Consider the following 13127-nt stretch of genomic DNA (forward strand, 5'->3'; position numbering starts at 1 on the left):
ATGACCATTATTGTTATTAATTTACTAAGAAAGAAAAAAATTCACGAAACTATAGTTACACACCAGCGACGTATTATTTCTTCTCCTCTTGCCAATATATATATATTCATTCCCTCTCTCTGTCTCAGCTTGGTAATAGGTGTCTTAAACTCTCTAAAGTTTCTAAAAAAATTCCTAAAAATCTCCTCTCGTGATGGCTCTTCCTGATCCCCAAGTCCTTCCAATTCCAAATGAAGATGACCGTGTTTTATATTATGAAGTGACCGTTCCCGTGGACGAGAATGAGATCCTGACGGTGGCAGCCACTGATTCGCTCTCGTTTGCTAGAGATTGGGTGAGAAAGACTAACTTTCTTCATGCCAAACACATCGACAAGCTTCAGGTTTGTTGAGAGTTTAGGGTTTCTGTTCTTTTTTCATTTCTTGAAAGAGGAATTTTGCTCTGTATTGTTTTGTGGATTTCTCGATTTCTGTAAACCTCTTGATGAACACGTTCTTTGTTGTGAGGAAAATAAAACGAAAATAATTCATTTTAACACAGATCATGTTATACAAAAACAAAAAACATGAAAAGAAATTCTTATTTTTTTGCTCTGTATTTTTGTGGGTTTCTTGATCTATACTACAACTCTTCATTTCAAGATCTATTCATATATGTAGGTGATTTAATTCTAGTGTGTGATCTCTTTCTCTTCTATTTGTTATGGCTTTTGTTCTTGAACTTGTTCGTCTAGTGTTACAAGTGTGTAAACATGAATTATGTTGACCTCTCGCTTATGGAGTAGGATCTTGATTGTGTTTCGTTTACACTTTGACTGAAGAATATTGTTTACACGTTTGTTGTTTGAAATGTGTAATGTCCAAGTTTAATTCTTGAGTCCATGTATAGCTTCAGCCTCTCAATTATTAAAACGGAAAGAAAAATGAAACTATAATATAATTGATGCTAAGAGTGTCTTTGGTTCCTCTTTTGAGTTGCTTCAAGTTATAATTTCAGGACTACGTGAAGTTGTGATTTTAGAATTACATCACATAGTCATGAAACTCGTAATGTTTCCTCTTTAATTGATAATGACATAATTTATTCGTGTGTTTTTTCTTTTATGTTGCAACTTCTTTAGGTAGGCGTTGCTCTCCGCACCTACAAGCCCGAAAATGGTGTTGTCTTGGCTCTCACCGTCGGATACCGGTGCTTGATTATCCGTTTACCCTCCACCGGGATGTAAGGGTGTCTTGTGAATTTCCTCTCCGCCGACACCAACCGCTTTGTTGGTTTCCCACAAGAACCATTGATCCAGTTGGCGAATTACGTGACAGCCGCGCAGCTCGGGAATAACGTTCAATTCTTTCCGGTGGAGGAGTGGAACGATTGGCCCCTCACCCAAGACCAAGTGAACAAAGCTGCCATCGAGTCCCGTTTCTGTTTCATCGTCGCTCTCCGTGACCACCTTCTCTGATTGTGTCTCGTTTAGTATTTAATTATGTAATTCCCGGTGGAGGGACAAAACTCTCTGTTCTTTGTCTCGGTACGACGTTATTGACAATGCATGCATGCTTGTCTATTTTATTCATAAACGTGAATGAAGAAAGTTTTATTTATTACGTTATTGTATTAGCCTGTGTTTATCCTTCTTTTTACCATTTTATATTGAATCTCCATTTTTTTCCCCAACCTAATGTAGAAACTCCAATTCGATAAAAACTTATACAATAAAATATAAAAAATCCAGTTTCCCTTTTCATCTATATGAAAAAGCTGCCATGAGCTCCAGCCAAATGGCACAATTTAAATTATAAATTGACATTTAATCATTTACATACCACAATTTAATAACCAACATCATGTTCAGTGGATACACTAATTTTATCTTCTCCCACAAGTAGAACAAATAAATATAATAAAATACGTTATTATATCAATAGACCAGTAATCTGATGAACAATATAATTAGCAACAGAAGAGACAATGTTTGCGCTGCAAGAAAAGCTAGAAATGATAATATAAACCGATATTTTGGTTTCCTCCAAGGCATTATTCACTCGAACCACACCCACATCTTCTCGCCGTACGGCTCAGAGGAAGGTCGAACCATGACCTTCAGTCTCCAAGCTCATTAGTCCGATTCTAATTCATTGTATATGGTGAACATCTAAGACCAGCTTAATCATTTTGATCTAAGAAAAACGCATCTTTCTTGACATCTCACCACAAACAGTTTTACGTGTTAAAAGTTCCCAACAATTTTGCATAAGCAAAGAAGCTTTTTGTCTAAGAAATCTTCACTACATTGTGATTGGAAATCAAGAATAAATGTCGTTTATAAGGACAAAAGAAGATATCTACAATTATACCTCAAAAAGTAAAAGAAAATTCTTGAAACAAATTTAAAGATGTTGTTTTCTGGTCAATAGACGAAAAGAAGCCTAACTCTTGGACATGGAGATCTCTCCTCCATCTTGGCCCACTAGCAAATCGGTTTATTCGTTGTATTGTGGGTACTGGCTTCAAAGCTAGCTTCTAGTATGACTCGTGGACTTCCTTTGGTCCCCTAATTCATCTTTTTGGAGCTACGGGACCAACTCAAACAGGTATTCCTCTTACTAGCTTTGTTGCTCAAGCTTGCTCTTCGACAGGTTGGCATATGCGCCCTGCTAGATATCCCCAAGCGGAACTCCTTCATATTCATCTGACCACAATACCACATCCATCATCAAGCACTGAAGCAGATTCCTATGTATAGAGGATAGAGGATACAAACCAAGATCATTTCAGCACCAAGAAAACCTGGGAAGAAATTAGGCATAGACAAGAACCACTCTCCTGGACTGCGCATGTATGGGACAAAGGAGCTATTCCAAGGCATGCATTCATGATGTGGCTCACCCATCTTAACAGGATTCCCACAAGAACTCGACTAGCAAACTGAGGAATGCAAATTGATACATCCTGCTGCATTTGTGGTATCCACCCTGAAACTAGAGATCATCTTTTTTTGCACTGCGACTTCATTGAAGATATTTGGATAGAAGCGGCTCAGAGGTTAGGATACAGCCCGTTTGATGAATTCCATACATGTGATGCCTTCTTAGCTTGGCTAGACATCAAAGACTCTACATCAACCCAAACAATGCGGAGACTAGTATCACATGTAGTCATCTATACAATCTAGTATGAGAGGAATAACCGATACCATAACAGCGTCGACATGCCTGCTCACGTACTGTTCAAAGTGCTGGACAGACAGGTACGAGATGCCATTATAGCGAAGATGCACGGGAAAAAGTTTACAAACTTAATGTAAAGTTGGCTTAAATTTATTTAGAGCCTTGCTGAGGATCAGATCACTCCTTGTTTTATTTTTTTGGGCAAGGATCCCCTATATATTAATAGAGAAGCACACTCTTGAGAAATCTGATGTGTCGCCGCCAGAGAGCTCTGTGCACATTTTAGCAAAATACCCTAAAATTTTCTATTTAATTACATTAAAATGTCATTATATTTTTTTAAAAAATAATTAACTGAATAATAATTAGATATTTCATCATTTCTCACACAAATTTAAATATCAAATATTAAAACTAATCAAATAATTACATACTATTTCAAGGCAAAATTTCACTAACATTTACTCACAAATATATAAGTCAAAGTTATATTGATTTTACTTAAAATCAATATAAGTAAAATATTCTTAAAAGGCTATAAAAACATATCAATTAATATAAATTTAATAAAAATAAAGAACATATAACTTATTAACATAATCATATAAAAACAAAATTCTATTTTTATGTTAGTATTATTAGCATAATAATTTAAATAACAAGCTTCCAATAATTATTATAATTGATTATAGAAAGAAGTATATTACCCCTGAATTAACTCCAACTCATTCCCAATAAATATAGATTTACATATATTCATAAATAAATATAAAAATGACAACAAATTAGGGGATATCATGATGTGTGATTATTTATGAAGACCTTTCCCTCAAAGATCGACTCGTATGAAGACCTTTCCTTGGGATTTAGTTCATGAGTTCTTCATCTAAGTTATTGGAAATTGAGTAAGCTTTGCAATGGAGGTGATTTCAGGCCAATCAGATGTGCGTGTAAAGAGTTATACATGTTTGAGTGAACATACAGCCAGAGTGAAGACAGGAGCCACATGCGGCCAAGACCATCGGCCAAACCATGGTCGTGGGAGACCATCGGCCAAACCATGGTCGTGGGAGACCATCGTGCACCACCATCGGCCAAAAGCGAACCGATTAAACTCACTTGGACCACGAACAGGAGACACCAGCGGCCAAGAGCCACAGCCAAGTGATGGCTGATTGAAGCCATCGGTCAAGGCCATCGGCCAATTGAACTCTACACGCCACGGATAGGAGCTACCAGCGGCCACCACCATGGGCCAAGTCATGGCCGATGGAGCCAAGCGGCCTCACCAATCGGCCAAGACCATCCCGCAGCCGTCTTAGTCCACACTTGTTTTAGCTTTGACCCGGGTTTGACCCGGTCTGTTTTGGGTTGACCCGGGTTCCCTTCTATTTTCCTATAAATACATTAACCCTATTAAGGGGAGACTTATCTTTTGCTTATCTTTGGTTTATATCTTGTTTAACAGCTTTTTAGGGTTCTTAAGCTTTCTTACTATTGGTTTGTTGAATGATTGAGTACTTCTAAGTTTTTAATATCATGTTTTTCTTTATTTCTTCTAATCTATAATCTCTTATTATGATTTCACAAAGATTAAACCATTTCCTTTGTGTGATCATGATGATGAGTGAGTAGATCTTTTAGAACTTTGGGGTTGGTAGATTAGGGAGATAGATGATTGATCTTTGATATCTAAGGCTTTATTTATGTGATTACTTTCTTGTTTGGTGATTATAATGCTAGATCAGCCTTGATCATGTTGATTCTAGACTTTAGGAATTTCATGCCCAGAAGGTGTTTGATGAAATTCTTGAACCAAACTATTCAAGAGCTTTGCATTCCTAGCCAATGGAAATTGATGATTTGGGTGTTTAGTGGTATAAAGACTTGATTTTAATACATGCTTATCTTGTGATTGCCTTTGAAAATTGTTTATGATTACTTGATTTGCATAGAATATTTATCATGGAAGTGAATTGATTTACATAAGTGTTCTTAGCCTAAGGATTGTTCTTTATTGTTTGCTTAGATATCTAGGATTGATTAGCTATCTCCCAAGTCACTTACCTTGCCCAAGGTTCACTTGTTTAAATTTGATTTAAAGTCTGTTCTTAGTTGTGTCCTTATTTGATTTGAGTTTGCATTGCTATGAGTTTGTTTTGATTTTCTTTCTTTAATCCTTTAGTTAGTTAAAACTGTTACAATAAACCAATTTCTGTTTAAGTTTAGATTAAACATCTTTGTGTATTCTTAGTGAGTTGATCATTGCAAACTGAGGTTCGATAATTTGATTGATTGAAATATACTACATCAATTGATCTGCAACTTCCTTGCATTCAGCACCAGAACTGAACTCTGCCAAATAATGGTAATAATATCCTTTCCTACATAGAAACGTCTTAAAAGTAAAGCCAAAACAGTGAAACAAATATGAAAAAAAATTCATGAATCTCAGAACCATGGATCAACTTCATTTCAGGAAGAAACATAAGAAAGAGTGGAGGCAATGTAGGAGCTTAAACATATAGGTTCAGTTAAGTGGACATGATAAACCTCAAAAGATCTCAATCTTAATCACATTTTGCCCCTTCAAGCACAACAATTAATATCACATGAACGGTTTAACTCAAATAACCTATACATTTTACTTCAGGTCATACCACATTTGGGATAAGAAAAAAAGGGAACAGGATGACTCACATGTTGTAGAAAAAGACAGTAGACTCCACAGCAGTAGAAGATGGAATGAGGTGCTTATCGATGACGGACAAGATATCATTACAAACTTTAGCACGCTCATCTTTAACTCTCTTGCGATAATTTTAAACCTCTTGATCCTAACCATCTCATTTGTAAATCCAAACTGACATATAATTTTATTCTAATTATAAAATCTAAATTTTAACCATCTTATTTTTAAACTCAAACTGACATATAATTTCATTCTAATAGTAAATTTTAAACCCTAACCATCTCATTTGTAAACTCAAAGGGACATATAATATTTTTGTAATTGTAAAATCTAAATCTTAACCATCTCATTTGTAAACTCAAACCGACACATAATTTTGTTACAATTGTAAAATCTAAACCCTAATCACCTTATTTGTAAATCCAAACTGACACATAGTTTCATTATAATTGTAAAATATAAGCAAGCCAATATTTAACTTTTCTTAATTAAAAGTACACAAATTTATATTCTTAATTTGTTTTGCTTTTTAATTTAAATTTGATTTTTTTTTTTATAAATAATGTATAGAAGATTCTGATTGGATGAAAAGGAGAGGTGAACAAAATTTTACGAAAGAGAACAAAATTAAATATCGTGGAAAGAGAACAAAAACATAAACCAAAAACCTCCATCTTCTATCAATCAATCACATACTAACTTTCGTTTTTTACTTCAACACCAGAAACACTGTTCGTCCGAGATCTAACAACAATGTGATGATGTATTTACACTGCTAAATATTTAGGGCTTTTTTTTTCCTTATAAGTATATTTTTTGTTAGAGCAATATATTTCTACTATATATAGTCATTATCCTGTTTTTTTGAGTGGATTGTGATTACAGTAGAACCTATATAAATTAATACTCGGTAAATTAATAACTTCTATAAACTATAAATTTCTCCGGTCCCAAATTGGGACTAATGTAATTTTGGACATTATTCGATAATATAATAAAATAATATTTATATGGTCCCTTCAATAATATAAATTAATAATTATATAGAATTATCCAAATATATGTATATATCGACACATTATCTTTTATTAGAGTTCAATTTTGATATAAAAATCTTTGAGTGTTATCGTCAAACATGATAATTGTTATTTTCATTGTAATTGATTTTATAAAAATATTAGTTATAACCATTAAATCTTATTTTAATATATTTTTTACCGAATTAGGAAAGTCTCTCTATAAATGAATAATTATTAATTTATCGAGAAATTAAAAGCTCTATAAATTAATAGATTTTCTTGGTCCCAATATTATTAATTAATAGAGGTTTTACTGTATGTAACTAATTAATTTCGACTATATATAGACATATTCTTGTGTGTGGATCATCAATGTGATTAGCGTTTGATTTGAATATAGGGGATTAATTAAGTGATGAAATATATAAAAAGAAGACCAAAACTTTAAGCAAATTTGTAAATACAACTCCTTACAAATAACACAAGTCTATTTGAAAAAACAATTCCTCAAGCAGATTTAACTTTGAGCATACAAGAAACAGTTATGTTATTAATCATAAAATCTGTTGCAGAAAACAACAAGACGGGTTTGAAACAATATTACTTGACAAAATATATATCAGTAATCTCATATTTCAACAAGGGTAAAATCTTCATAATACTATTTTTAAACAACACCAGTATAAGGCATGCACAAATAAACTGATTTGATAAAAATTGGTATTATGCAATCTTAATAATTATTAATAAACTCCATAAAAATCTGTAAATTCCAAAAAATATGAATTCCAAAAAAGAAATGTTTTACACCGCGAGTTAAAATATAATAATAATGTTTACGGATTATAAATATTTAAATTTTATAAGATTTATAAATATTTAAATTTTATATGAACTAAAAATATATTATATAACTTACAAATCCCGCGGCGTACCTCAAAAAAAAAATGTCATTTATAGAGTTAATCTCAGAATTATAAATGTTTTTGACTGACGAAAAAACTAATATATTTTTTGACTAAAAAGATTTGTCATTTATAGAGTTATGATATCAAATACAAATATATCCTATTACACAATTTAAATATTGAGTAAATCAAATTTAGTCATATATGAGTAATATCAACAATGTTACTAACGTTGTGATAGTAAAATTAAATTTGTGTAAATACAGATTTTAGCAATTTAACATATGCACGATACTAAAAAAGCAACAATATTATTTTATGGAAAATTTTATTTATCCACGGTCCAAACCTAGACTAAAGATAATCATAAGTATGTGATGGGAATTATGGGTAATATTAGTACACTTTTTGCAGGTTGGTTTAAAACACAAGTAAAATATCTTAAAACTTAAATCTTATATAAAAAGAGTTATATACCAACACTAACCCGCTCTATCACACTCATATACAAAAACTATTTTTTTTTAATAGCGAATAGATTCTAGGCAAAACTAACTAATTTCAAATTAGTGAATAAAGTTTAAATAATATTGTATGAACTACAAAGTGAATTATATATATTAACATATGTTTACTTTCACAACAACTCATTTTGATTGATTAAATTCCACTTTGTCAACTTTTAAAAATATAGATTTGATACAACATAATATTTGTTAGTAAGTTATATAAAATATATATAAAAAAAGCATAAACCCGCAATAAGATGTCTTATTATTTGTTCTCGTTCTCTGTCCTTCTTTACTTGCGCACCAATATATATATCCCCTCCTCACTCTGTCTCCGCTTTGATAAAAAGTTTATTAAGAAAAACTCTAAATTCAAAAATTTCTTGTAAAAATCTCCTCTAGTTATTGCTAATGAGGTTGCAAATGAAGTCTTTAACGACCGCATTTCTCATCATCAAGTGTGATTAACAACCAAGGGGATGAGAGTGAGAAGGTGGCGGTGGCGGTGGCAGTCACTGATTCGGTCTCCTTGTTCGTGAGTGGGTGAGGAAAACGAAGTTTCTGTATGCCAAACCCGTCCCCAACCTTCAGGTTTGTGCGGAATTTTACTCTACATTTTGTTTTCTATTTTTTTCCACTTTTTTTTGTTGATTTCTTTCTCGATTTCTATCTAGTACCCATTTGGTGCACTTTTTCTTTGTTGATTTCATGAACATTTAGATGATGAACACGGTCTCTGTTGTGAGGGAGATACGGAAATAAAACCTGATGAAAGATTTTGTTTTGCTCGGTACGTAAGTTTTGTGGGTTTGTTCTCGATTTCTACTAGAACTCTTGATTTTCATGACCTCTTTTTAATATCCGGTTATGATTAGCTAGCGAGCGTGTGATATCTTTCTCATCTTTTTGATATGGACTTTTATATTCTTCTTGAGCTGTTCGTCTACAACTACAAGTGTGTGTGTTAACATGATCTGCGTTTATCTCTCTCGCTTAGGGAGTAGTATATATAGATTCTGTTTCGTTATGATTTTACTAAAAAAAATATTGTGTGGAATGAAGAGGAAACTAGCTAGAACATGAGTACATGACTGCAGTGGCGGATCTAGAAAAAAAATTTAGCCGGGGCAAATTTTAACTAAAACGGAAAAAAATTGTATAAGAATTCAAGTTTTTTGGTGAAAAATATAACTCAAATTTTATTTAAGAAAGACAACCCATTTAAAAAATTTGGTTAATTTTTTAAGTAACACAATGCTATTAAAAGTATATGGGGTTGTAATATTGGTAAAATAAATAGACAAATTGGACTTTTAACTTGGGTTTGTATAGATTGGAAAACGCATTTGATGTCAAAAAGGTGTGAATATAGAAAAAACTAAGTAACAGGGGCAAAAAAACATTTATTACCAGGGGCATAATTCAAAACTGTTATAAAATAGCATTAGTCTAAAAAAATTTGACAGTGGCAACTGCCCCTCCCTACTCTAACGTGGATTCGCCCTTGCATGACTGATGCTAGAGTGTCTTTGGTTCCTCTTTTGATATGCTTCTAGTTATGTCCTGAGATCCTTAATTAGGTGGTTATTGTTTGTGTGTTTGTAGCATATTTATTACTCTGTATAAAACTAATATTAGGAGAACTTAAGGAATATTTCATTATAATTAATTAGACAACTAATACGGTCAAAGTAAAAGAAACACTTCTATGGACGCCAAAGTAGTCGAGCAGCCACGGCAGAAGGATAGGATGGAGAAGAAAAGGAAGAATCTTATTCCTCCGTCGTCGTTTTCATCACTTCCAAGTGAAATCCTTTTGAACTGTTTAGCTCGCATCTCTATGAGACAGTGTTTTTTTCAAACCTACCCGGATGGTGAACAGAAACATCTTCCGGATCACCGGATCAATGGAAAGAACTTGTCAGTCCACGGTTCAACTCATTAATAATTATTATATGCTACAAGAAAATTAAAAGTGAAAGGTTGTTATTTGCTTAGTAAAATAAAATTACATTAGCAACCTCCAAAAAAGCTCTCAAGCTTAAAAAAAGATGAAGCTTAGAAGAAGGCGTATATAGTATCCATTTTTTCATTTGGACCTCCCATGTGTCACCATTTGATTGCATACAAGTAACTTGGCGATCTATATATATTTTAAAGCATCTCCAATGGTAAATAACATGTTAGCAAATTTCTAAGCAATATTTTAACTATAAAAAGTACAAATTCATCTGTTAAAAACTTTTGTAAGATTTTGTAAAATTTATTCTTGCAATGGCAAATATCTAACCAAGTTTCTAAGCCATTTTTTTAAAAAAATCTTGTTTTACAAGCAACAATCAAACAAACCAAAGCCATTTTCCATCTAACTCTCAAACATCCTCTCATTGCCCTTCTAAGCACAACAATTAATATCACATAGTTTCAGACTGTTAGAAAGTGACCATTGATTCCATTGCATGTTCTATCCATGAATAAGCGGATAAAACAAATCTTTCAGGAGAGTTTAAGATCTCATAGTAGAAACCCGAAAAGTTTAATGCCAAGCTAAGTCTAACTGAATGTGTGGGTGCCAAACCAGTCTCTGCAGCAGCCTACATAGCCAGTACGAATAAGGAGGTTTCTTGTTAGGGGTTTCCGGGCTCACATATAAGAGGGAAGGCACAAGAGAGAATAGAAAGAAATGTGATCAAAGGACATTTTATATGCTTCAAGAGACTGATCTGCAGCTTCCTTGCGTTCAGCACCAGAACTGAACTCTGCCAAATAAAGGTAATAATCTCCTTTCCTACATAGAAAGATCTTAAAAGTAAAGCCAAAACAGTGAAACAAATATGGGAAAAAAAGTTCATGAATCTCAGAACCATGGATCAATCTCATTTCAGGAAGAAACATAAGAACTTAAACATATAACTTCAGTTAAATGGACATGTTAAACCTCAAAAGATCTCAATCTTAACGGTTTAACTCAAATCAACTATACATTTTACTTCAGGTCATACCACATTTGGGATAATAAAAAATGGGAACAGGATGACTCACATGTTGTAGAAAAAGACAGTAGACTCCACAGCAGTAGAAGATGGAATGAGGGCCTCAACCATTTCTGCAACAACAATTTACAAAGGTATTAAGTACTGAAGAAAACCAATCTCTGATTTAGCTTTTGCAATACACAAACAATATAGCTGGTTTGCAATCTGGATTAATACTACACAGAATCAGATCTTGATTTATCCAATGAGTAGTAACAAAAGCAAATATCTGTCAACATTAGCTCAAAAAAAGATCTATCATCCAATCACGGCAAGCTTCAAAATTAATTGACTAAGAACGAAGAAAGAGACTGATCATTATTTCATCGAGATTAAATCCTTAAATATCAGACACATCAAATCCCAATTCAGATCAAATCACACGAGAGAGAGACATTAATTGATTATTCTGATTAAATTTGTAACATTTTTTTACCTTTAACATTCTTGCTAACAACCGCCGTTGGAGTTGATCGAAGGGAAAAAATAAAGGAGATAAAAAGATTTGATATATATTCATGTAGATCTCCACACCTACATTTCAGGAGCTATATATGTTAAACTCACCTCGTTTGTTATAGTTTAGATTCTATCCCCTATCTGTATAAATAATTAGAACTTTAGAAGAAGCCCTAATTCATAAGTTTCAAAAATGAAGTTTTACGGTAGAAATAAAAAAAAAGTCTCCACAACGAAAAAACCAACAAAAGAAAACAAAAAATCTGATGTGGCCGAAGAGAAAAGATACCCTTGTTTAACGACGATGTTGTGGGAACATTTGGAGAAAGAGAGATTCAAGGGTTTTCGTGTATTCACTCGTGGGATTTGGCATACGTTGTTAACTCTCTCGATCTTTGGCTTGTTGAGATCCGGAAGTGATCAGGTTTTGTTTTCTCCGATAAGATTTGGCGTCATGATCTTGTTCCTAGTGATGCTTTTCAAGTGTTTACTCTTGGACGACTATCCGGATCCAACAGTAACGCCGGTACTAAAATATCTCAGATTTGTAATATCATTGATCATATTACCTGTCATGTTTTATATCCCTTTCTATTACCCTACCATGGATGCATTTGTTTCGACCTTTTCTCTGCTCGCCGGAGGAATCTCATCCTATCAACTCTATAGCACGATGGACATTGGACATGGTCTACTCTTTCTTTTCCTTGCCTTTACTAATGGACTTTTAGCCATCGAATTTGCTGCTCAAGAATATGAATCTGTCTCTGGACTTTTATCGACTTTATTCTTCCAATACATTCTCTACGTTTATAATTTCGAATTTCTAGCTAATGTAGTTTAGTTGTTTTTTTTTTGTAATGTTATATTTTATTGAATCATAACAATAAAACTAGTTGATTTTGTTCTATATAATGTGTTTTTTTTTATATGTAGAATCATTTAATTTTTGTTTAGTTTTAAATTAAATTAAAGAATCATTTAATTTTTGTTTAGTTTTAAATTAAATTAAAGAATCATTTAATTTTTGTTTAGTTTTAAATTAAATTAAAGAATCATTTAATTTTTGTTTAGTTTTAAATTAAAACATAATCAAATATCTACCTAAACATAATCTAATCAATAACAAACAATCTCTATAATATATTTTTTTTTGCAGTGAAATTTAGAAAAATCAGCAATTTCAAAACATTTTTTTCTCCTAAAAATCAAATAAGAAGAAACAGAGAGAATAATAAGTAGAACAGGTTTCTTAATATGGGGTGAGTTTTGACGTTCATAGTTCATAATGTCTCAATTTAAATTCATTTATATATGAATAAGGTTATACAAATTTCTAAT

General features: G+C 32.6%; 1 long non-coding RNA gene across 1 annotated transcript; it reads right to left on the minus strand.

Annotated features, from left to right (window-relative positions):
- Nucleotides 1-10576: 10576 nt before the first annotated feature.
- LOC104750042 (uncharacterized) lies at nt 10577-12535 on the minus strand. The gene is made up of 4 exons (XR_761515.3): nt 12076-12535; nt 11764-11861; nt 11335-11398; nt 10577-11080 (listed from the first exon to the last, which is right to left on the minus strand). It is a non-coding gene; the product is annotated as an uncharacterized LOC104750042 (long non-coding RNA).
- Between the last annotated feature and the right edge of the window lie 592 nt (nt 12536-13127).

Source organism: Camelina sativa, chromosome 16 (genome assembly GCF_030686135.1).
Source record: "Camelina sativa cultivar CO46 ecotype springtype chromosome 16, ASM3068613v1".
In the NCBI taxonomy this organism is placed as follows: domain Eukaryota; kingdom Viridiplantae; phylum Streptophyta; class Magnoliopsida; order Brassicales; family Brassicaceae; genus Camelina; species Camelina sativa.